Below are 26,466 nucleotides of genomic sequence, written 5' to 3'. Positions count from 1 at the left end.
GTTTGGGCTCTACTTTAGTAATAAAATGTTCAAGGCACTTCAGGTAAGTGTTATACACCAAAGTAAGACATCTTGCCAAATAAAGGATCTCTTAAGTTAAACCATCAATACCTTAGTCAGAGATACAATTTAAGGGATGTCTTAAAGGAGAAAAGCTAGGTAGAGAGGCTGGGGGATGTAGGGAGCATATTCTAGTGCTTGAGCAACTCTAGAAACACTACCAATGGTGAAGCAATTAAAATCAGGTTTGCTTAAGAGACCACAAATAGATAACCACATAGGTCTGAGGATTTGAGGGCGAAGGCAATAAGAGATAGAGAGGGACAAGATCATTATGTTTGAAAATAAGGATGACAATTTTACAATAAGGACATGGTATGACTGAGAACCAATGCAGATGAGCAAGCACTGGGGCGACAAGTGTACAAGACTTAGAAACCTACACATTCATGTATATATTTGGAGGAGGAATAGACTACTCAGCCCTTCAAAACTGTTCGGTTATTCAGCATGTGCAAAAAAGTATATACTATATCATTACCACTTGGTAAATTTGGATTTTAAAGTAAAGGTGAAATAGATGTGTGGTTTCAGTTCTGTGATGGTACCCTTTCTTTAAGAGGTCAGAAAGCAATTTGGAATAAAGACATCAGTTCCAAGAAGGCTTATGCCTCGTAGGTTAGCTGTGATATTAGTTGATGAAGTGTTTAAAAAGTATGACTTTTGTGACATAGAGAGAAAACAGTCCAAAGACCACAAGTCTTTTCTTATTTAAATTCAGAGTTATGTTTCAGTTTATTAGAACAGTTTTATTCGAGCACAATGACAGTCTGGTATTTGTGTCTCTTTTAGTTAATTCACAGGATGAAGGCATCATTGGCTAGGCCGCATTTATTGCCTATCCCTAACACTCCATGTTGCTGTGTGTCTGGAATCACATGTCGGCCAGACCAGATAAGATTGTCAGTTCTCTACCCTGAAGAACATTAGTGAACAAGACTGTTTTTTCCCTGACAATTGATAATGGATTCATGGTCATTTTTGGACTCTTAATTTCAGGTTTTTCATTGAATTTAAATTCTGCCATCTGCCATGGTGGGATTCGAAATTGGGTCCCTAGAACCTGGGTCTCTAGATTAACAATCCAGCAATAACACCACGAGACTGTCACCTCTCCATAGCAATCTTCAGACTGCGATTTAAGGTTGCAAAATCTCCAAGTTATGAGAATTTGTGAAGTCTCCAAACACTGAGGATTTTTGTGGATGCTTTCAAACTGAGAAAGCTGAAAAGGGGTTTATGCAGTTAGAATTGAAGCTACGAATGAGGATTTCAGCAGAACAGCAAAGTTGGGCAATGTTACAGAGCAAGCAAAAGCTTAAATACATAGAAATACATAGAAATAAATGCTTTTTGTGATATTTGAATATGTAACTGGAAGTTCACCTCAAGATCAAATGTGACACCAAGGGTATGAACTAACTATTTTAATGTCAGTTTAATTTCAGCTGTTACCAGGTTGAAAAGTTTGGAACGGACACCAAAAACATTAGCGGCAAGCTTCTGGAATTTTGTTGATATCACATCGGGGCAGCACATGGATGAGAAATAGGAAGAGGTGAAAGATGAAGAGATAGTGGAATGGGAGGAGGAACAGAAGTCATTGTAACTCATACTTTTGTTGTTATTGGACAGACAAGCTTTAAACCAGGTGCGAGCAGTCCCATCCATTGGAGGATAGTAAACAATCTTTAGAGAAAAGTTGTATGGTTGGATGAAGGCTGGAGACAGGTTTAGAATGATAAGGAAGGATAGTTTACCATTGCCACAATCACAGAAGCTATCATTTGAGATCTGGTAGCAGCTGTTTTAGCACTGTGACAAAAGAAAATAATCCAATTGGAGTGATTCAAACATGGACTTCCAGAAAAAAGGAATGTGAATTTGGGAGGGGACAATAATCTTGGAGAGGAAAGGAAAATTGGAGATGGGATGCAAGTTTATAGGCACTTTTTTTTTAAAAAGAGGGACGATGTCAGTGGATTTAAGGGAAAGAGAGATAGAGAAAGACACTTCTGAGATATTCTGGGAGAATGACCTTAGGACCAATCAATAGAAGTAAATTGGAACTTTAAGTTGCTTAGGCCACTATTGAATCAACTATTGACTCCTTAAAGATAAACCATATAGCTTTAGTAGCTTGTTTTGAAAGGAAAACTGAAAGTATTTTTGTGAACAATTTAGATAATTTTCTGTATGTTTCTTTGTTTCCTTTATATTTGCAGCTGCAGTAACTCTCAATCATTCTTGCCTCCTCTGTGTTATGCTTGCAGATTTGGATCAATTCCAGTGAAGTATCAAGCAAATTCAGCAACTTCAAAATTACTTTGGCACTGAGGAATTGGGGGCTTCCTTTAAAAAAAATGCCTTTATACACATCTCTGTCATTTATTTACCTTGTCCGAGTATCTCACATTGGCATGTTTGTTTAGGTCTGCATCTTCTTGATACTATCCCGGAGGCCGGGACGTTAAATGTCTTCAGGCAGAGATTGATAAATTCTTGATATCGCAATGAATTAAGGGCTATGGGGAGTGTGCAGGTAAGTGGAGCTGAAATGCCCATCAGCCATGATTAACTGATGGAGTGGACTCGATGGGCTGAAAGGCCTTACTTCCACTCTTATATCTTATGGTTTTATGGTCTCACAACACCTCCCAGTACAATCAACCCTTATTAATTTCCACAGCAATTTCTGCTTTACCGTTCTACTGTTAGTGAGTCCCATCTCCTCAAAGAGACCAACTTGTGAGGTACAGATGAGACCAGTGGATTGTGGAAGTTTACCAGTGGAAGTTTACCACCTTCTGTATTAATCCAAGAAAAAGTGGGATCGGTCATCAGTACTCTACATATACAAGCTTGGTTTCTTTTAAGCTGATTAAGCAGCATTCTTATTGATGCTTTTATAGGCCACCCTACATTAGTGTGAAAGTAAATAGCAAAGCATAATGTGTGAACCTCATTCCACTTCATTTCAGAATAGGTTTAGTGCTGTGGAACAAAAATTACAGTCAACTGTAATGTGAATGTGAAATTGAACTTCATACTGATGCTGAAGGCACAGAGCAAATGCAGTGATGCGTGCCCTAATGCATTTTAGCGTCCGGGAAGATTGTACATTCTCATTTAGGCTTTAGAAATCTGTGAAAAGTTTAACTTTCAATTAATGCGCTGTGCATGCTACATTGCAAAAAGTAGTTTTGTTTTCATATTAATTATGTGCACATTCTAAACAAAAACACATGGAGCATTAATTTTCAAAGTGTAATTACAATTAGGGGTTTATCTGGAGTGATGCTCAATATTTTAATTAAAATTGTGTTACATTTTCCTATTCTAATGAGTTTTTCATTTTTTTTAAAATCACAATCATTCTGGGGTGTAATATTTCTCTAAAGTCTCAAGTTATGTAAAGATTTTCTGTCATTTAGTATGGAGTTATTCAAAGTCTTCCATGCGTCACTTATTTGGAACAAACTCTCCCAGTTATGCATTCTCCTATCTGTTGGTGACGCTGTCTGCAGATATTCAATGTTACATTTGTTTTCAAACTCCATCAATGTATCAACATTTACCGACTCTGAGAAAGCAGAGAGCGGCATTGAGAAAGGATGCTTTACTAACTATCTGCTCACAATAAAAAGCATAAGGAAAAGTATTTACTTAGCCGTGATAAAATGATAAATCCCAACAAATCTGTGTGGATTAGGGAGTCAAGCGATTAAGTGAGCTGTCATATTTTTTATTGTATGTAGAGTGCTACGGGCTGAGGGACTGATAATCCTTCTGAGGCAACAGAGGACGGCCCAGCTGCTCTAGCAAACAGAGCTTAGGGACAGCGAGTGTGCTATAGACATGAAAGTCTCTGCAATAGCTTCCCACATTTTTTCATTTTAAAGAATAAGCCCTTTTTCTAAAGGATACTTTGATAAACAAACACTCGAAATCCATGGAGATTTAGAAATCTGGACTTATCGGAAAAAAAGTCTGAATCCAGGGACCAGTTCAATAAAAGTAGATTAGAGCAGTCTAAGTAAGTTTAACAATGCTACGCTAAGTTAGTGCTAGTTTCTATAACGTGGAATGACTCCCAGTGGATGAGAAGCATGCGACCTCGCGGGATCTGTATTAGTGCACTGCTGAGCTTGTAAATTTCCATTTGTATGCAAACAGTAGGTAAGAGCGCCAGAATACATATGCATCTGAAGCCATGTGTGGTAGTGCTCACACATTGGAATCTGTTCCTTCTAATTTTCTGCTTGCGCAATAGTAGGTGCACATAAAACGTGCAGGACAACGATCAGACTGAGATTACAGTCGCTGTTTAATCAGCATTTAATATCAAACGTTTATGTCAGTTTAAAATTGCATAGGAAGTCAGTGTTTGAATAGGGCCAGCAATATTAGAGTGTACTGGGTGCACAGAAGGCATGGGAATGTTTTTGAAAGTGTCACTCTAAAAGTACTTTTACAAAGACCCTGTGAGAGTGGTGGGCAATTCTGCTCCACCCTACTCTTTACTATCTCAACCCATACCTTAGATGTTGAGCGTGGCAAAAATTCGAAGTGTCAATGTTGACTCTACGCAGGACTTTGTGGGATGTTAGACATAAATAGCAAATGTGAAGTGGGCTTCATATATAGTACTTCTAAGAATGTTAAAAATCACCTGAAGTCACTTGACAGTAGCATTATCTGAGGAAACTCGGCCTTTGACTATGCCCTGTACCTGCTGTAACAATAACCAAAACAAAAACAGAAACAAACACAGAAATTGCTTACCATCCCACCAGAATCCACATCCAAAGGATCATTAGCCACCATTTCCACCACGTCCAGCAGGTTGCCACCACCAGACACATATTGCCTTCCCCTCCTTTGTCAGTGTTCTGCAAAGACCATGCCCTCTGTGACACACCTTGATCCATTCTTTCTCTCACTCCTGACATTTCCCCACATCCCCACAGTACCTTTCCTTGCAATCACAGAAGGTGTAACACCTGCCTGTTTACTTCCTCCCTCCTCACTATCCTATGCCCCAGGCACACCTTTCAAGTGAAGCAGTGATTTACTTGCATTTCACCCATTGGGGAGATAAAACACAGATTGGGTGACCACTTTGTAGAACATCTACATTGTGCCACTTCAACACATCACATGTTCCTGGGCTAATGTCACTGTCTAAGGCTTGCTGCAATGCTCCAGTGAAGCTGAGTGCAAACTGGATTAACAGCATCTTATTTCCAACTTGGAGACCCTGCAGCCTTCAGGACTCAACATCAAATTCACTCATTTTAGGGCCTGAGCACTTTGTCCCATGCCCTTATCCCAATCTATGCACACCTTATCATCACATGGTCTGCTACCAGAACCATCCGATTGTCAGCTACTAATGGTCCCTGTTAGCAGTCAATGATTCTCCCAGACTGTCCTTCACCCATTCCTTTGTCTGTACAAATGTTGTTCTGATGCTGTCTGGGCTTCATCTTTACCTATTGTTCACTCCTCCTCCCACCCAATCTTTGGCTCATGTACATACCTTTTCCTACATACGATCACTCTGAAGACAGGTCACTGGACCTGAAACATCAACTCGGCTTTCTCTCCACAGATGCTGCCAGACCTGCTCAGTTTTTCCAGCAATTTCTGTTTTTGTTTTAGCTTCTGATTTCCAGCAGCTACAGTTCTTTGATTTTTTTTATTATGTTGAAACAATGGTTAGCTTTGCAAATTTGCACATTTATTTCATAATATGAACTATTCCACTTCTGATAGAAACACATTTGGTCATTGGAGAAATTCTTTGAATGGCAAGAATACAGGTTATGAAGCAGCCCACTGACAAATATCCAGTAAAGCACCTCTGGCCGAAACCACTTGATTTGGTATTGTCATGGTATACACACGCAACATCACTACTGCAGTTCCCTGGTACTATTGCCTGTCGTTTGCACTCATAGCATCTGCTAATGAACCAAAATGGGATACAATTGGCAAAGGTACAAACCTGTGTCACATGAAGATCATGGAAATATAGATCCCTGAACATGCTGAAGGAACATCGCTGGGGATACTTCAAAAGTAAAACACTGATTAAAATGTAACTATCATGAATATCTGTGATTACCATGTAGAAGGTTATTCCGAGCTGATGGAGAGTATCCAGGCAATTTATACTTATGCTAAGTGTAACAAAACCGTTGTCGTGATACACTTGGCATAGTTATGTTATTGTGCATTGAAATTTCACTTGCATTCAGCGCTTTCTATACCATGTTCCACCAATGCCTATCCACTGCAATTCAATTGTGTACACTTGTTCTACTTGAGAGGTATGGGTCCAAGATGGAATCTATCTTTACCTTTGCATTGCTTCCATTACACTTTATCATGGCATGATCGTAAGTGTGTTGCTGTTGCAATTTGTTTCTCCTTTGGCAAAATAAAAAGCCCACCACTGAATAACTTTAGTCATAGTCATAGCCTTAGAGCCATATGGCATAGAAACAGGCTGTTTGGTCCATCATGTCTATGCTGATCAACAAACAACAAGCTATACTAATCCCATTTACCTGCACTTTATCCATGTCCTGCTATGCTCTGGCATTTTAAGTGCTCATCCAGTTGCATCTTAAAAGGTGCAAGAATACCTACCTCCACCACCCTCTCAGACAATGTGTCCCATATATCTACCAAGCTCTGGATGAAAATTTTTCTCCTCACTTTCTTCCCATTTCTTTCAGTTTATTGTCAATGAATGACATTTGGTGAATATTGTCTTCTTGAATCTTGGATGCACTTCTGATTTCAATATGTTTTGATCATTTCATTTACTTTGCAATGCTGAAAAATAGAAACTGCTGGAGCTCTTTATGGAGAAACACCATGTCCTAGTTGGTAAGTGGAGCTAGCCTCTTGCTTACTCAAGCTTGATGCTAACTGATTCCTCACTAGCTTCATGAGCTATAGACATAATACTACACCCTAAGAAGAAAGCATTTGCAACGAAATAGCAATCCATATCCTTTACAATCCTTTACAATCGCCATTCTAGTTCACTGCAAAAAAATTTGGCAACAAATTTAGACATAACAAGAATCCACAAATGGCAAATTACTGATTAACTAGATAATGATTTTGGTGGTAGTCATTGATTGTGCACTACTAGCCAGCACTGCTATCTGTATTTGATGTTACCTCCATTGAACAAGCCAGACAGGGTCACAATTTTAATCAAAAAAAAGTAGCACTGATTATGTAGCACAATCTCATGAGAGGTTGTGCTGCAAACAAGAGGTGGATCTGGTGAAGTCATTAATATCTCTCTGTCAAGGCCATGTCCTTTGAACACTGTTTGTAGCATTTATTTCCTTGGCCACCCCTACTTCATAGAATTGTAGAATGATTACAGTGCATAGGAAGACCATTAGGCACCTTATTGCCTGTGCCAGCTCTTTGCAAGAGTAACTCACCTTGTCCTATTCCCTTCCCTTTCCCTGAAGCCTTGCAAACTTTACTTCTGCAGATAATGATCCCATTCCCTTTAAAAAGGCTTGATTGAATTTACGTTTACCACACTCTCAGATAGCACATTTTGTAACCTTACCACTTACTGCATTAAAAAAAAGTTTCCTCATGCCGCCATTGCCTCTATCACTTTAAGTGAGTGTCCACTAGGTTTTCGATCCCTTCACCAATGGTAATAGTTTCTCCTGTCAACTCTGACTAGGCCCCTCAAGATTTTGTATGCCTCTCTTAAGTTTTAATCTCCACTTCTTCAAGGAGAATTGTCCCAGTTTCGACAATCTATTCAGATAACTGAAATTTGATAACCGTTTTGCAATTGTTATATCAAACCATTTTGCACCCTCTCTGATGCATCCACTTCCTTCCATGAAAGGCTTATCTGAGCATTTATTGTCCATTGGAGAAAATTATTATAACATGAACATTTGTATTGTTCAGTTGAGTAGTAACAAACACAGAAGGTCAATAAAATCATTTTATTATTTAACTTTGGTACAAAAAATAATTTACCAGTGGCATAGTTTCAACAAATAGGACAAATGAACATAAGCACATATTCCTTGTTTTGTCCATGAAACAAAAAAAATGACAATTGTTGTCAAATGGACAATGACATTGCCTAGTCTCCAGCCTAATGCAGAGTTCTTCAATGCACGTCCAGCTTTATGCAAACTACTGCTTTCATTTATAATCAATGTGTGAAACTGTCTTTGCACATTGCCAGTAAGTCACATAAGTTAGTGTCCTTCCTGTACGATTTGGGGGAATTTAATTGATGAGATTTCTAGATTCATCTTTCTCCGTGTTTCTCTAATTACTGTTGCTAGGATCAGGCTGCTGCATTTCCTGTTTAAATTAGAGGGAAGCAGGGCTTCCTTTCTGCTGCTGACTTGATCGATAAGCGCATCCACTGTCAGCACCCGAGTTGAGGCGCCTGTGTTTCCAAAAAGGCGGATTTTGTGTAAACCTCACCTTTAGCAGACTTTAAATATTCTCCTCTTTTTCCCAACTTTGCTTTGCTTCCTGGGTGGGAACAGGGGATAGGGGACAGTGTCTCATATCAAACAACAGGTTATCTTAATCAAAGGTTCCATACATGAAGTGTAAATCTCTGATGACATTTTAGCTTCCTACCTGGAATTGCTTTTTTGTTAACGCTTTTTCAATACCGTTTGCAGAGAATGACATCATACCATACAATTGATTAGAGTTGAATTAATAATTCAGTAAACAGCAGATGAGAGAAAAGTATTTAAATGTTATTGATAAACTAATCTACATAGCTTCATTACAAATCCAATCATTCAGGACTCTCATTGATTTGCAGCACTAAATACAGGCTGAAAAATCAGAGAGAAAGTAGTACTTCAGCATTAATTAGATGCTCATTTCCTTTTTTGTGGGGACTGAGTCACACAGAGGAAATGCCATAGCCCATCTCTGTGTATCACCATGATTATTTCAGCAAGAAGTTTCAACAACCTTATCTGTTACACAATTAGATTGACATGTCTTCAACAATTAAATGAAATAATAAAATTCAAAAGATAGGCATTCAGCCAGTCAATCATGGCTGTGTTGATTCTTTGAAAGACCAACTGAATTAGTCCACACACCCATTCTTTCTCTATAGCCCTGTAGTTTCTCTTGTGTGAAGCAATTATCCAATTTTGTTTTGAAAGTTACATTGAATCTGCCTCCAATACACTTTCAGACGTTGTATTCCACATCAAACTAACTCATTGTGGAAAAAATGTTCTCCAACTCTCCTTTCTGATTCTTTTGCCTTTCCTGCCAATCGAAGCAGTTTCTCCCTATTTATGTTCTCAACACCGCTCATAATCTTAAATCCTCAAATTTTAGTCCACTTATTAATATGCCAATAGCTTTAAAAGTTGATTGTTGAATTTCACTCCAACAGATGCACAAATTCTTCATTTTTAATCACTTATTTTCATTAAATGTCATCACTCTTTAAATGTGCTGTTAATTAGAGGAATATAAGGCTTTAAGGTTTGGCTTCGGCAAGTCTCAGGAATCGTTGTAATAAATGCAATGTCACCAACAACTTAGAATGTACTGGAACTGTTCCACCACCAATGCATAAATATACTTTTATAATGATGGGACTGCCTGTTGCTGCATTTCAGTTTGAAATGCAGACTAAAACTGACTGAATATTATGCACGTTTAAGTTTGTGCAAATTATACATTTGTACAAATCAACAAACAATGGAGGTAGCAGTGCAATCAGCCAGTATTGCACTTCCTCCACGCCACAGTAACTCTGATAGCTGCATATCTTAGTCTCACTTTAAGGTCAGTGTTTTAGGTTTTTTGCAGAAGGCTATCTCCCCCTTGTTGTCACCACTTCCCTCTTCCACACAGGATTCTCGCACTTCACAGGAATCCTTTTCTCAACCAATGTACCTTTCTGACATGGATCCACCATCAATCCCTGAAGAAGGCCCAAAAGCAGTACCAGCAGTGGCTACTACTCCAGGTGGCACTGCCAGTTCCAGAAAGATGGTGACGTCAGCAGCTTTCAGGGGCAGGATTTCCACCTTGCTTAGGGCTTAATTCCATCAGAGATCAGATGCTGTTCAGGGAAGAGCCCATTTGGGACTAAGTTCTATCAGGATTCCCAAATATAAGCACGATGGACTTTCTCCCAGTTTCCAGGCTAATAGCTGTAGCCCCTGCCATAACCATTAAATTCTGCCCACACACTATCCTCTTCATCACTTCAGTTTTGGAACCTCTAACATGTATGAGAATAGTTCCATTGGTGTTGGCAGCTAGTAGCAGTATATGAACTAAATATCCATTCTTCCTACACAAGTATTGACAATGTTGACAATTCTTTGTCAGTTTTAGAGGACATAGCAGCTGAACCCGATCATATGTTATATATCATTACATACAAGGCAGCCATGGCAAATTCTTTCCACTCACATGATCCACGTAGTAACAACCTCATAATCATTTTCCTTAAATGGAAATGTTGATAACAAGAATTGTTAATGTTGTCCTCCTTTAGTGTATTGTTTCCCCAATTCCCATTATTGTTGTTCAGCATACAGCCAGGAATTGACTGCAGTCTGCGATGATGCTTTAAAATGTTGGTTTGGGGACCTGTTTCTAAAACTCATTAAGAAAATGCACCACATGGCTTTCATACTGAACCAAAGTAGGCAAGCAGGAGGCTGGAAGAACACAGCAAGCCAGGCAGCATCAGCAGGTGGAGAAGTCAATGTTTCTGGTGGAACCCTTCTTCAGGATTGGGGGTGGGTGTAAGGGAATGTGCAGATAAAGGCGAAATGGGGGAGAGTTTTGGGTGAGGAGGGGGGAGCCGAGTGGTGAGGCAGTGATAGGTGTTCACAGGGAGAGAGCACGGCCTGGTTGGTCGATGGGAGGAATGAATCCAGTTGTAGCTGGAAAGAAGGGTCAGTCAGAGAAATAGAGAGGAGGGAGAGGGGTTGGAAAGGGAGGTTATTTAAAATTGGATTGCTTAGTGTTGAGTCTTCTGAGCTGTAGGCTGCCCAGGAGGAAGATGAGGTGTTGTTCCTCCAATTTGTGGTCTGATTCGCTGTGGGAATGGAAGAGGCCGATGATAGTCATGTTGGAGAGGGAATGGGAAGGGCAATCAAAATAAACCCTTCATATCGAACCAGGTATGTGAGGAAGATCCCAGATTCAATCCAGGTTCCTTGTTGACTTATGCAATCTTAATTGAGGAAGTGACTTCCAATCTCAAACCCTCAATAAATTTGCTTTCAAATCCTTCCATAACATCATTCTTCCTTACCTCTGTAACATCATTCTGGTCTATGAACCTCCAAGAGATTTAAAATCACTGATGGGGCCCAATGATGACATTGGGACAGGACACGGATTTAAAAGACAGAAGTAACTTGAATGCCTAGCGTAAGGGCTAAAGAGGGGTGTGGAGCAGATGTATTTTTGATCACGCGAACTACACTGTGGAAGCACCTCAGAGCTGGGATAAGGATGACTGCTTTGCTTGCTGTATATTAAGGTTGCATTCATTGTGAATGTCACCACTAGTTGGCAGAAAGAGTGTGCATGTGCTCTGTCATGACCTGATATCACATTAGGGACAGAAGGAAATGGTGCTGTGGGAATGGTATTTAATGGGGCAGTGAGCTGCTCTACTCATAGCCACACCTCCCCCAGGGCGGGCAGTAAGGCAGTGACAGCTGGAAAGGTCACAGTAGCAATTGGAGAGGACTTACCAATCCCATCCTCCCCTCTCTTGCCATCCCTCTGTTCCTGCTCCCACTCCCACTAACACCAATTCTGAGTTCTGGTGCTAGCCTTTTCTTACTCCAGCTGGGGGCGGGGGGCTCTCACCTTTTGTGTAGTTGCTGTAAGCTGTGACTTTGAAGCATTAAGTCCTTTTATACATGCAAACCAATCACCCTGTGCTTCCTGGAAACAAGTTAAAGCATCTGGAGAAGGAAGACCAAAAAGCAGCATTCTGATTCAGACAAGAATACTTTAAGCAACCATGTAGACACAAACCATTGCAATGCATTCCCCGTGTTTTCCTCAGCCATAACACTGATGTTTATCCTCTGTCTGTCTGTGTATTGTGTATACAGATGAGTTTATAAGGGGATTAGAGTTTCAACTAGAGAGTTAAATGATGATGGTTCATGAATTGTTTACCTGTAGCTACAGTCTATTTATTATTAATAAATAACAATTCTTGTCAAATACAAAAACTTGGCCTATGTTTTCTGTCAGTCTGGGATTAAAAGAGAGGTAGCTTGAGGAATTCTGCGTACTTTTAATTTTTTTTACTTGACGACTGTGGGAGCAGCAGAGCTTGATTTCCAGTACACTATCATAAGGAAGCATAACATGATGCAGATGCGATTTGTTAGGAATATATCAGGGATGGGAGCTTCACTTGGATTGACATATGAAAGAAACTATGACTGCTCTCCTTCAAGAAGGGAAAGGCAATGGTATCTGATGGAGGTGTCAAAATTATAGGAAGAGATTTGAGGGAGTCAGATAGAAATGGTTTCCATTGGCAAAGGAATCAGTAAACAAAAAGATTGGAGATGTACAATAATTTGCAAAAGAATGAAAGGGAAGATTTGGAGAATTGGACATGTGTTTGAAGAGGTTCAATTTGCAGAGTTACAGGAAAGTGCTGAAGTGTGGAGATTAAGTGCATTGCTCTTATTAAAAAAATGAGAATAAAATGATAAGCTAAAGGACCTCTTTCTTTGCTAAAATACTCTATTATATCAATTGATGGATTTTAATCTGGAACAACATTCTTTCCCTGGTAATTGTATGGGGCTAAAATGGCTGAATATATGTTTTGAAAAGGGTATATGCTTCTGAAAGACAGTTCCAACCCACAACCTCCAGGTACATTGGACTGATGGCATGAGCCTCTTCTGGAAAGGTCAAGTAACTATTAACAATACAAATCCTCAACACCCCATCTCTGATGGCCAGGAATATAGATCTCCACAATTCCTTTCCTGAAGATGTGTGGAAGACATTCTAACCCTCTACCTAATATTCTCTCAGGGTCATTATAGCACTTAAAGCAACCATTCAATTCATTGAGTTCATGACAATTCTCTGAATGGCAATCCAATCAGACTCATTCCACTGCTCTTTTCTGTGGTCTGGTAGGTTTATGTTCCTCAAGCAAATATTTACGTTATTTTTGAAATCATTCCTCAAATTTCATAATAGTCATAGACAGTGCATTTCAGGATATTACCATTCACTGTATAAAACATTTTTCTCACATATTCCCCACAGCGCTTAACCAAAACCTTAAATCTATATCCCCAGTCCTTATACTAACAATGAATGGGAACACCTTTCTCTTGTCTGGCTAATCTAAACTTGTCTTAATCTTGGACACCCTCTATTAAATCTCCCTTCAATCTCCTTTATTTTAAGAGACAAACTGAGTTTCTTCAAGTTATCCTTGGAGCTAAAACCCCTTACCTCTGGATTCAGTCCAGTACATTTCCTCAGCACCCTCTCTGGGATCTTCACGCCTTCTCTAAAGTGTGGTGACCAGAACTGGACATAACACTCTAATTGTGCACTAACCAAAAATTTATAAAGGTTCACCATAACTTCCTTGGCTTTTGTAGTTACCACTTCTCTTTATGTAATCCCAGATTCCATCTCCAGTGCTAATTTTACTTAATATACTCTCTCAGTATATCCAGTAGGCATCAAAGTTCTTTGCACATGCTCTCCCAAGTACCATTGTCCCTGCATGCTCTTTTGAACTGTGCTATTAGGTATCATTGCCACTCCCTCTTCCATCTGCCACTTGTCTGCCTATCCTGCAAGCCTGGTTATATCTTGCAGTCAATCAGTATTATTCTCAGTATTTACCACACTATTGGAATGTACTTTTTTCTCCTGCAATAGAGAATAAAAACAAATCTATGTGTGATTGTAAGGGCATGTGTTCACCTATGTATATTTGATGAAAGTAACTATCATGGAGGGCCAACAAATTGCCACAGGATCAGGATGAGATGTAACAGTGGATTGATCCGTAGGTCTATAAGGATGTGCATAAAAAGAAAAGTGGGTATAAAAGAACGAAGAACAAAGAACCTTACAGCACAGGAACAGGCTCTTCAGCCCTCCAAGCCTGTGCTGATCCAAATCTACTATCTAAACCTGGCACCTAATTTGTAAGGGTCTGCATTGCTCTGCACCCTGTCCATTCATGTATCTGTCTAGATACATCTTAAATGAAGCTATCGTGCCTGCCTCTACCACCTCTACTGGCAACATGTTCCAGGCACCCACCGCCCTCTGCGTAAAGAACTTTCCACACAAATCTCCTTTAAATTTTTCCCTTTTCACCTCGAACTTGTGACCCCAGTAATTGAGCCTCCACAATGGGAAAAAGCTTCTTGTTATCCACCCTGACTATACTTCTCATGATTTTGTAGACCTCAATCAGGTTACCCCTCAACGTCCATCTTTATAATGAAAATAATTGTCATCTACTTAACCTGTCTTTATAGCTAGTACCCTTCATACCAGGCAACATCATGGTGAACCTCCTGTGCACTCTCCCCAAAGCATCCACATCCTTTTGGTAATGTGGTGACCACAACTTCAACTGTACACAGTATTCCAGGTAATGTGGTGACCAGAACTGTACGCAATATTCTACAAAATATGAAGGAGGAGCCTCAAGAAGGCAAATCGGGGGCTAAGAGGTGTGTTGATGTGAGGTGCAGGGATGTGCAAAACAGGATGTAGGTGCATTTGGATCTGTAACCATCTTTCAGATGCTAATTCAGGTCACTACATTGAATCCCTAAGTGTGACACTATGCACCTTCTGCTGACCTCCTCAGTGACATTCAGTCATACCTACTTTGTTGTAGCAGCAAGTTACATTCAGAAATTCATGGGGAAAGTATCTTTCTCTGACGCCTCATTACACCCGTCAGTACATCAGTGGCAATGTTTGAAGATCAAAATATATCTTTGTATAGTGGTTATCTCTGAAAAGCCTTCCAACTCTTTCTAATTTTGTCTTTGGTAAATAAATATTTAGGTTGAAGCCATACTCTATAGATTCCCACTATCCCCACGGCCATACATTCAATTACAAATTAGGGAGTAAAATAATAATGCGGGGTCTGTGTTAAAATACCTCAGACAGAAATGTAAAGATTCCAATTTTCCCACATGATATTGGAATTCAACATGTCACCTCCCACTGCCAAATCATGACATCTCCAAATTCACCTCATTATTGGGACCTGCAATTGTATAGGAGAAAGTGAGGACTGCAGATGCTGGAGATCAGACTCGAGAGACTAGTGCTGGAAAAGCACAGCAGGTCAGGCAGCATCTGAGGAGCAGGAGAATCGATGTTTCAGGTATAAGCCCTTCATCAGGAAGGGCTGATGAAGTTTCCTGATGAAAGGCTTATGCCCAAAACATCGATTCTCCTGCTGCCTGACCTGCTGTGATTTACCAGCATCACACTCTCCACTACTACAATTGTATAGCCCTGACAACATTTTGGGGGGGTGGAGATGTGGGGGAGTACTTCTTAATCTGGTCAACCAGGTTAAAGTTCTGCACAATCATTGAGAATTCATGGGTAATTTTAACTGCGCGCTTTCCCCAGTTACCATGGTTAATCAGATCAAAATCCTATCTCGTAATTTTCTCAAGCTATTGTAGAGCATCTACACTTGAATTACCTGTTTTTAATTAGCATATCATATTGATTGAACAATAGCTCTTTCTAATATCTCAAGACTGAATAGGTATCAATATATCTATTTAAGAAAAAGGTACGTTCAAGAGAATTGATTTGCCTAATTAAGTTGGTTCCTGGGGAATGTTGGTCTGGTTTGTACAAAGTTTGTACACTGGCTGCATATGTGCAACCAGTGGCACATACTGAAAAGGGCGTCAGCTACAGGGCATGCATGGAGGCAAGAAATGCAGAATCTGAGTGACCGTACACACACCACCGCCTCACCCCCTGCCAAATCCCCCACCAACACACACACACACACACACACACACACAGTCTTGCAGCAGCTTGTGTTGTATGGCACACACTGAGGCAGTTTATTGGCTCTTCCAGGAATTTAGCCTGCCCAAGATATTCCTCATTACACTGCCTCATATTTTCAGCAGAAGGAGATGTTTCATTGCTAGATGGAGAGAAATTTCTCGATTTTACATTACGTGTAAACCGGTGTGGATGTGTTCCTAAATAACTCGCATTTCATTTTGCCTGTTTCATTCATAGCAAATGTAGTTGAGATTTTAAAGATAAAGCTTTTACAGTTTAAAAGGAAAGAGGCTTTTCAAATATTCTTTTATAAAATTAAATAATTTCATTTCATAATTAAATGAGATGACAATATTAGTTTGATTTTATAGTCATTGCTATAACAATTAGATTTTTTATGACAGTCTAACAGAAATGGTGACTACTGCTTTGATTTAAAAAAGTGAAGTAACAATATTGAAATAGATCCTTTCTAACTTTATAAATAGTAAGTACTGTTTCCTTCTTTCTGATTCTTCTGTGGCCACAGTGATTTCACACCATCTTTCAGGTCCTGTCATTAAAACTACAGCCCCAAGTGTTTATTTTGCCTTTAAAAAGAAAGCTTTTAAATAGCATAACCATCCTGCCAGGACCCTGAGGAATCTAGTCCACCTGTTAGGGCCAAGAACAATGTAGGCCAAATTGTTTGTCACTCAAGAGAATATCAGACATCTGTGTAGTGAAACTAGGGTCCTGCCTGTACAAACAGCCAGCTCCCCCACACACACCCCTCAGGCCAATGTTTACAGTCCTTCCCCCTTCTCTCTTTTCTCTGCCAATCACGTGATGTACTCCTCATCAAGACAATTACTAAAACAAATCAATCTTCTTCTGACACTTCATTTACCCTGAATTAATTTGGAATTAGAAGCCATCATGGCAATTGGCAGCTGCTAATATTCCCAATTCAACAAAGCCATCAGTTAGTATATCAGTTGGGGGAGTGGGGGTCGGAGAGGTGTTAGTCAAGAGATAGCATACCGATTGAGATGTTCGGCTGAATCAGTGATTTATCTCACATTATCCCAGTCTTCACCACTTTGCAGGAATATAGTTGCTCTGTATAGATTTGGTTTCCTATGGACAGTTCACTGCTGTGCTCAGTGAAATTGTGTTCTGCTCATTACTCTTTAGAAAAATAATTGTTGCTAATAGTCTTTTTATTTTGGTTTCTGCTTTTATTTTATTTCGGAAGATACTTAATGTCCATCTGCAATAGATCCCCTTCCCACCTCGCTGTCAAGGGAATATATCATTTTCTATCCAAGTAACGAGGTAATTAGCCAGTCCTTAGGTGTCTCTCAGATTGACAGAGGAGTGGAACAGACGGAAGAGTGTTGCTTCAGTCTCTTACTTTAACTCTTGCCTTTCAGAGAAACAACTGTCCTTCATGATGAATCTTTCACAAGTGGATTGATAGATATTGGGAATGCACCAGGGAGGAATATCTGATGTAAGTACCCAATTCTTTCCTTCTACAGGCAGGACCATTGGTTAATCCAATTGTAGACCTAAACGCAACATATCTGTTCCATAATAATAATAAAAAAAGGACATGGGGAATTGGAGAGGAGTTTGATGGTTTGGGGAGATGTTGGGGCCATGTGTAGTTTCTGGACGACTGTCAGGTTTATCAAATGTTTTCCATGCTGTAGGGCAATCTTTAGATCAGAAGACATTTTGTGGACTTCTAGATAACTAATAACTGGGTGTAGTTAAACCATTGGAGCACATCAGAAAGAAAATCACTGATACTAATAACCCTGACAGTGTAGTCAGTGACAGAAGTGATTAATGAGTTTTAAATGAGACCCTGAAAAGCAAGAATATTACTATTGAGTCAAAGCCAATGCTATTCACAGACTAAGCAAGTATATTAAACAGGCCTTGCACATTGATCTCCACCAGAAACAAGCATAAAATAAACAGGACCCTTTTCATTGTTCTTCACTATTCTCTTTTTCCTATTTCATCTTCTAATTCTTATTTACTTTCTAAATATTTTCTCTCTAACTCTTAGTTTTCTTTACTTATTTCTTTTCCTGTCCAATCTGCACATACTTCACCCATTGTCCTCTCACCTCTACCCTTCCTGCCCCCAACATCCCACTGGACATCTCACAGTTTGTCCTTCCGAACCAAACTATGGGTTTACTACCTCCAGCGGACTGTAGCAGTTCAAGAAAACAACTCACCACCAGCTTCCCAAGAGCATATGGCTATAAAAGAAGGTCAGAGGTTTGGAATTTTGTAATGAATAACTCACTTCCCTCCCCAATCCCTGTCCATCATCTACAAGGCACAATTGTGAGTGTGATGGAATACTCTCCACTTACTTGAATGGGTATGGATCAATAATAGTCAAGAAGCTTGACACCATCCAGGACAGATTGCCTGCTTGACTATTACCACACTCAGCAGCTTCAACATTCACTTCCTCCATCACTTATGCAGTACGTATCATTGACATGAAGCACTGCAGCAACTCATAAATGCTTCTTAGACAGGACCTTCCAAACCCAAGGGCTCTACCAGCAAAAAGGACAAGAACAGTAAACACATGGGAACACCATCATTTGCAAATTCTCCTCTGAAGCAAGCACCATCCTTGACCTGGAACTACATTCCCATTCTTTCATGATGATTGAGTCAAAATCCTGGAACTCACTTCCTAACAGCACTTTGGGTGATCTAGCCCCACCAGATAATGAAGAAGGTGGCGCACTACCACTTTCTCAGGGACAGTTAGGGAAGGAGAGAAAGTGCTGGCCTAGCTAGCAATGGCCATTTCCTATGAACAAATACATTTTTAACAAAGCACATTCAAGAAATCGAAGCCAATCTGCTGTTCTCCATGGAATCTAATGATTTTTCTTCTCGGGTATTTGCACTGCTCGGTCCTTCTGATGAAAACTGACTCTGTCAGTTTCCAAATACGGCCAGTGTTGGTCACAAGACAGGCAGAGAATAGGGGAGTGCAGTCATAAAGGTGAAACCTGGATATTCCAGAGATCCTACTACATTTAACAGCAGGAATTTGTTTTCTTTTTGATTCCCTTCACTACCTATCAGCTAGTCAGTTTGATAGCTTGGCTGGTGGCTGGAAGGGAAGACCAGTGATAAGTTGTTATCAGCAGGAACCATTGGGGTACTGTGAAACAAAGGTAAATCTTAGAAGCACCTTGCTTTAAAGGCACAAAGAATTTAACGCAAGTAGAAGTTTGTTCTTTTTTTCTTGATAAAGACATTGTCATGGACTGGGCCAAATAGACCAAGTGTTTGATCAAATGAAATAGGGTTAACAAAAACAGGGGCATGGATAGGGTAAATAGACAGGGTCTTTTCCCTGGGCTGGCTGAGTCCAGACTAAAGGGCATACATAGGCTTCGGGTGAGAAGGAAAAAGTTTAAAAGGGACCTAAGGGGCAACCTTTTCACTCAGAAAGTTGTGCGTGTATGGAATGACCTATGAGAGGAAGTGATGGAGGCTGCTGCAAGTACAACATTTAAAAGGCATCTGGATGGGTATCAGAATAGGAAGGGTTTGGAGGGATGTGGGCCAACTGCCAGGAAAAGGGGACTAGATTAGTTTCAGATATCTGGTCAGCATGGACGAGTTGGACCGAAGGGTCTGTTTCCATGCTGTATATGTCTATGACTCTATGACAGTATTCATGGTTTAGAGATGCTGGTGTTGGACTGGGGTGTACAAAGTTAAAAATCACACACAACACCAGGTTATAGTCCAACAGGTTTAATTGGAAACACACTAGCTTTCAGAGCATCGCTCCTTCGTCAGCTGGTAGCCACTACCACCTGATGAAGGAGCAATGCTTCAAAAGCTAGTATGTTTCCAATTAAACCTGTTGGACTATAACCTGGTGTTGTGTGATTTTTAACTATGACAGTATGACTTTATCAGCATACTTTAACTTTAAAGCATTTAGAGCAACATTATGGTACAAATCAATCTACCAAGATACAGACTGCAGGATGGAAGGTTAAACCTAAACTCTGTAAATTTAGCCCATTTTCTCTATAGGACTGATGGACCTAAGAATCAAACTAAGAAGACAAAATGATAAGTCATGTTTGCATGCTTTAAATAAACCTAAGGCCGGAATTCACAGAAATCTGGTTTCCTTCATGTATCTGGGAATGACAGTCAGTTTGCAGGTGGAAATTATAAATCTAGAAGAAAAAAACGCTCTTAAAGCTGTGAAAACTGTAGAATTATAGGCTTTGATTTGCCAAAATAAATTGTCTTCCTTTGAACGCAAGTGCATATTCACTACTGCAAATCTATTAAATACAATTGATTTATTTTTAAAAGTCCTATACTGAAACAAATATGTCAACCGCTGTGGTGTCATCTCTAACCTGTAATATTTGATCATAGAACAAAATAGAGGAGACCACCCAGCCCTTCAAGTCTACTCTGCTATTCAGAAAGATCACACCCATCTGATCTTGTTCTCAACTCCACATCCCGATCTGTGCCCCAAACCCTTGACTTCCCTATTGTTCAAGAATCTATCTACAGGTATCTTAGCCTTGAATAATGGAAGCCATTTATGGAGGTGCTGGTGTTGGACTGGGCTGGACAGGTCAGAAGTCACATGACACCAGGTTACAGTCCAACAGGTTTATTTGAAATCACAAGTTTTTGGAGCGCTGCTCCTTCACCAGATGAAGTGGTGGCGAGTGGACAGGCACAGAATTGATATGCAGATATAAATCTTTCTGCATTTAAATTCTGTGCCTGTCCACTTCCCTCCACTTCACCTGATGAGGAAGCAGTGCTTCCGAAAGCTTGTGATTTCAAAGAAACTTGTTGGACTATAACCTGGTGTTGTGTGACTTTTGACTTTGAATAATGGAGCTTTCACAGCTCTCTGGGGTAGACAATTCCAACTATTCACAACTTTCTGAGAGAACAGATTACTCTCGATCTCCATCTTCAATCAGTGATTCCTTATTCTGAAATTCTGTCCCCCATCCTCAATTTACCTACCAATGGAAACATCATCTGAGCCTTTATCCTATCGAGCCTCCTCAATATTTTAATGTTTCAGTAAGTAGCATTGTCTGGCCTTCCCAGAGCACTAAGAAAGGCATGAAATGTACTTAATCGCGTGGGAGACCAAAATTCCTGACAGAAGGCTAAAGTTTTAGTATTAGGTTCTCAGACACTAACTGACCATGATGGTTAGGAAACTCTATTACATTTATTAATGTGCAATGAATGCTCATTAAAATCCTGCCCACTGGAATTAAGCTCACAGTCCCAATCCTGTTTGGGAAAAGTGAGAAGATGTGTGTTCACAAACCTGACCATATATGTCAGGAATGTCCCTGTCACTGTAACTTTCTTCCTGGAAACTCTGGTGGCTGCACACTTCTTCAGTCGCCTGAGTCCTTCATAATGACATCAGTTCTTTGCTTGTACTATATCAGTGTAGGGACCACAGCATGCCTGGTCCACCCAGCTCAGGAGAAGTTTCATTCATAACTGTTCTCCCAAGACCTTGTTGCTATCAATCATTTATTCTGTAAGATCCAGCTTGCGTGTCTGACCTAATTTGCCCAAGGCAGGCACTCACACTCCTTAACATGAAACAATCTGTCTAGAGTAGGAATGTGGAACTCAACATATAAATTAACATTAGAGGATCATGTGGAGCGGAGGCGGGCAACTGGGAGGCGAGAGTCATAGACATAGGGACAGCTGGGACAAGGAAGGGTTGGAGCTGCCTATTAAAAGTGGGGAGCATAAAGTGGCCATGGGATTTGCTGATGAGGGTGAAGGAGCCGATGAATTGAGTAATGGAGGATACAAGACAAAGGGTGAACATGGAGAACTAGATGGGTGCAGACACAGGGGGATGTTCAGGAAGTTAAGTAAAATTGAGAGAATTAAAATATCACAGAAGGGATTCCAAAGATGCGGAGAAGAGTGTAGGTTATAGGGGCAGGGTTCAGAGAGGAGGACTGAAAAGAAAAATTCATACAGACCATTGCTTTCTTCAGGCCAGTCAAATAAGAGTACCCTGCTGAGAATGCACAGTAGAAATGGGAGGGAACTGAGATATGGTTCAAAGTGTTCTTGCATAGCTCAACCGGCAAAATCAAAGCAGAAATGAAAGAAATGATTCCATGAAAACCCCATTAAGGAGTTTATGCTGAAACGAGCACTCACTATGGCAGAAAAGTCAACAAGCTCTGGCTGCTAATAGCACCAACATCCCAGTCAGATCATGCAATGCACTGAACTCTGAACTAAAGGGCATGGTGCTGGTGGAAACGGAAATATTGGTCTATGTGAAGCTGTGCCGAAGCCATCATTGGCCCTGGTATTTGAAACTTGTGGATGCGAGAATAAAGCTGTTAGATATGCTATTGAGTCCAAAGTTGCAGGCGTGTGTTGCAGGTGATAGTAAAGGCCACAGGATTCAGACTGAGTTTCGTGCCACAAGTTTGGAATTTGCTGTAATATTCAAAGCTATGCATTTCTTGCATATGATTGAATGAGGAAAAGAGTGAGCATTCATGGGTTATGCAGGCTGTTGAGGTGGCTGCAAAGAAGGCTTTTGCTTAAGGTTAGGTTAACTAGAGCAATCATTAGGGTATAGAACTCAATATTCAACCATGATCATAATGAATGACGGAGCAGGCGGTAGGGTGACTCAGTGTTAAGCACTGCTGCCTCACATCACCAGGGACCCGGATTTGATTCTAATCTTGGGACACCATTTGTGTGGAATTTGCAAGGTCTTCCTGTGTCTGTATGGGTTCTGCCACATGCTCCAGTTTCCTCCCACAGTCCAAAGATGTGCAGGTTAGGTAGATTGGCCATGTTAAATTCTCTGTAATATCCAGGGCAATGCCGGCTAGGTGGATTAGACAGGGGAAAAATGGGTTTCAGGGTCGGGGTGGTCTGGGTGGGGCGTGCTTTGGAAGGTCAGTGCAGACTTGATGGGCTGCATGGCCTCTTCTGCACTATAGGGAGTCTATGAGCAGGCTTGAGAGGTCGAATGGCCTTCTCATATTCCTACCTTATATGTTTCAATGACAAGTTCTCAAAAGGAAACTAAACATCTTTTTCTTCTTATTTGTTCACAGATCCTTACTTGATGCAAAATCTTTGGCCTGATAAAGCCTCAAAAGTGTTTACTTTGCTGTGCCCACATAGAAGGAGAGAAGGTGAAGGAGTGCCCATTACCAGAGACCCAAAACTGATAGGCTTCAGCTGAAGATCATTGAGCAGTGTTTGAAAAGGGAAATCAAGGTCTTCAGTGCCCTCACGCAGTGCACCGTGAGAGGGTCTACCAAAGGAGTTGCTAATACCAGCAGATATGTGAATGCTGACTAGGGATGTTATCACCTACGTCTGCCAACTGATGCAGGGAGATCTGTAGCTCCACAGCTTTGGAGGAAGCACTGTGTCTCTGCTGTTGGTTTTCACAGTAGGATTGAGCATTCCTGCCACCAACTCCTCTCAAACCACAACTGGAGACTTCGGTGGAATTTCCCAATCAGCAATCCACAATCATGAGTTCAATGATGCCCTTTTCAGGAAAGCACCTGTTTGTGCAGTTTGCCATGAAGCTGCATGAATCATTAGATTTGCCTCCATTGCTGGGTTCCGTCAGGTCCAGTGGCCATCAACTGCAAACATGTGATGCTGAAAACCCAGGGCATCATCCTACATGGTTGCTTGGAGTCGGTGGGCTGCTCCATGTTCAAGAACTCTGTGGCCAACATAAATGAATATGCCACTATCGTCACAGACTTCACCAGTAAGTGTGTAGAGGACTGCATGCCAAAGAAATTAATCTGAGTATTCCCCAACCAGAAACTATGGATGAACCCAGAGATCCACTCTCAAATGAAGTCCAGGTTTGAGATGTTCAAGTTGGGTCACCCTGCCTATGCAGGAAATTTTCATACAATCTTCGCAAAGCTAACAGGGATTCCAAGAGACAATATCAGACCAAACTACAGTCCCAGACTAACCACATGAACACACAACAGCTGTGACAAGGCTTACACAACATAACAGGCTACCAAAGTGAAATCAAGTAGAATCACTGACAACAGTGCATCCCTCTCTGATGAGTTCAATGCATTCAATGCTTGTTTTCAACAGAAAGTCAGTGAAATACTGTCACCTGCCCTGACAGCCTGGAGTACACCGTACTCATGGTCACCGCCACAGATATCAGATCGGCCTTCTTGAGGATGAACCCATGGAAAGCGACTGTCCTGAATGGAGTCCCCAGCCATACACTCAGATCCAGTGCGCGCCAGTTGGCAGGAGTAGTCACTGACATCTTTAACCTTTCCTTACTATGATATGAGGCTTTCACCTGCTTCAAGAAGACCACTTCATCCCAGTCCCAAAGAAAAATCAGGTAATGTGCCTTAGTGACTACTACTCAATGGCTCTGACATCCTTCATTACGAAGTGCTTCGAGAGTTTAGTGATGGCACATATCAACTTCAATCTCCCAGATTGCCTTGATTCACTACAATTCACCCACCATCACAATAGGTCCGTGGCAGATGCCATCCCTGAAACATTTGGATAACACAGACACCAATGTCAGACTCCTATTTATTGACTTAAGCTTGGCCTTCAACAGCACAATTCCAACAAAATTCATCTCCAAACTCCGAGTCCTAGAACTTTGCTCCCCCTCTGCAACTGGATCCTTGACCTCCTGACCCCCAGACTGTAATCAGTAAGGATAGGTGAGAACACCTCCTTCACAATAATCCTCAAGACTGCTGTACCCCAACACTGGCTGCATACTCAGCCCCTACTATACTCCTTACACACTCATGATGGTGTGGCCAAATTCAGCTCTAATCCATTCACAAACTTGTTGATGACACCACTATTTTGGGTCAGATCAAAAACAGTGATGAGACAGAGTACAGGAAAGAGTAGACATGGTATAAAGACAACAATCTCTCCCTCAATGTCAGCAAAACAAAAAAAAACTGGTCATTGACTTCAAGAAGCAGAGTGGATGACATGCCCCAGTCTATATCAATGGTGCTGGAGGTGGTTGACAGCTTCAAGTTCCCTGGAGTAAATATCACCACCGATATTAACGTGATCCATCCATGTTAATGCTATGGTCATGAAAGCAGATCAATGCCTTTACTTCCTCAGATGGCTAAGTAAATTCAGCATGTCCATAATGACTCTTACTAATTTTCATATAGATGCACCATAGAAAGAATCCTATCTAGATGTGTCACAGCTTGCTATGGCAATTGCTCTGTCCAAGACTGCAAGAAATTATAGAAAGCGTGAATACAGCCCAGTCCATCATGAAAACCAACATTCCTTCCATTGGCTCTGTCTACAATTCCTGCTGCCTTGAAATAGCAAAATCAAAGATTCTTCCCAACCTGGTTATACTCTCTTCCACCCTATACCATCAGGCAGAAGATACAAAAATTTGGAAACATATACCAACAGTTGTAAGAATAGCTTCTTCCCCACTATTATCAGACTTCTGAAATGACATCTCATATATTTTTCTGTACATTCTCTGTAACTGTAATGCTATATTCTGTATTCTGTTTTATTATCCTGATATATTTATGTAAGGTATGATTTATCTGGTTGGCAGAACAATACTTTCACTGTACCTCGGTGCATGTTACATTAATAAACCAAATCAAATCTAGCCAGAATCGCACATGAAAAGGGATTTCATTCCATCAATGTATATCTTGTTTGTGATCATAAGCAACAATTTCTGCAGTGAATGTCTGCTGCCCAGAAAGCAGTCACAACCCTTCTACTCTGCACAAGTCTCTTCAAGGCTGGGTCACAGATGACAAGATTTCCACCCAGAAGGCATGGGCAATAACCCCAATGCAAAACTCCCAGACTAATGCTGAACAGTAGCATACTGCCACTAATGAGAAAGTGAGGACTACAGATACTGGAGATTAGAGTTGAGAGTGGGGTGATGGAAAAGCACAGCAGGTCAGGTAGCATCCGAGGAGCAGAAGAATCAATGTTTCAGGCATAAGCCCTTCATCAGGAAGGGCTTACAGTGCCACTCAGATATCATTGACCAGATAATTTCTCTTTTAAAGGTGTCCTTCCATTGCCTGGCTCATTCATGAAGAGCATTTCAGAACTCACCATATTGTGTCTCTAAGGTAGTGATAGTTTGCTGCACCCTACACAACCTGGTTCAACAGCAGGATGACAACTCTGCAGAGGGACAGA

The sequence above is a fragment of the Chiloscyllium punctatum genome, chromosome 7 (genome assembly GCF_047496795.1).
Source record: "Chiloscyllium punctatum isolate Juve2018m chromosome 7, sChiPun1.3, whole genome shotgun sequence".
In the NCBI taxonomy this organism is placed as follows: Eukaryota; Metazoa; Chordata; class Chondrichthyes; order Orectolobiformes; family Hemiscylliidae; genus Chiloscyllium; species Chiloscyllium punctatum.
This window is presented reverse-complemented; position numbering follows the sequence as displayed.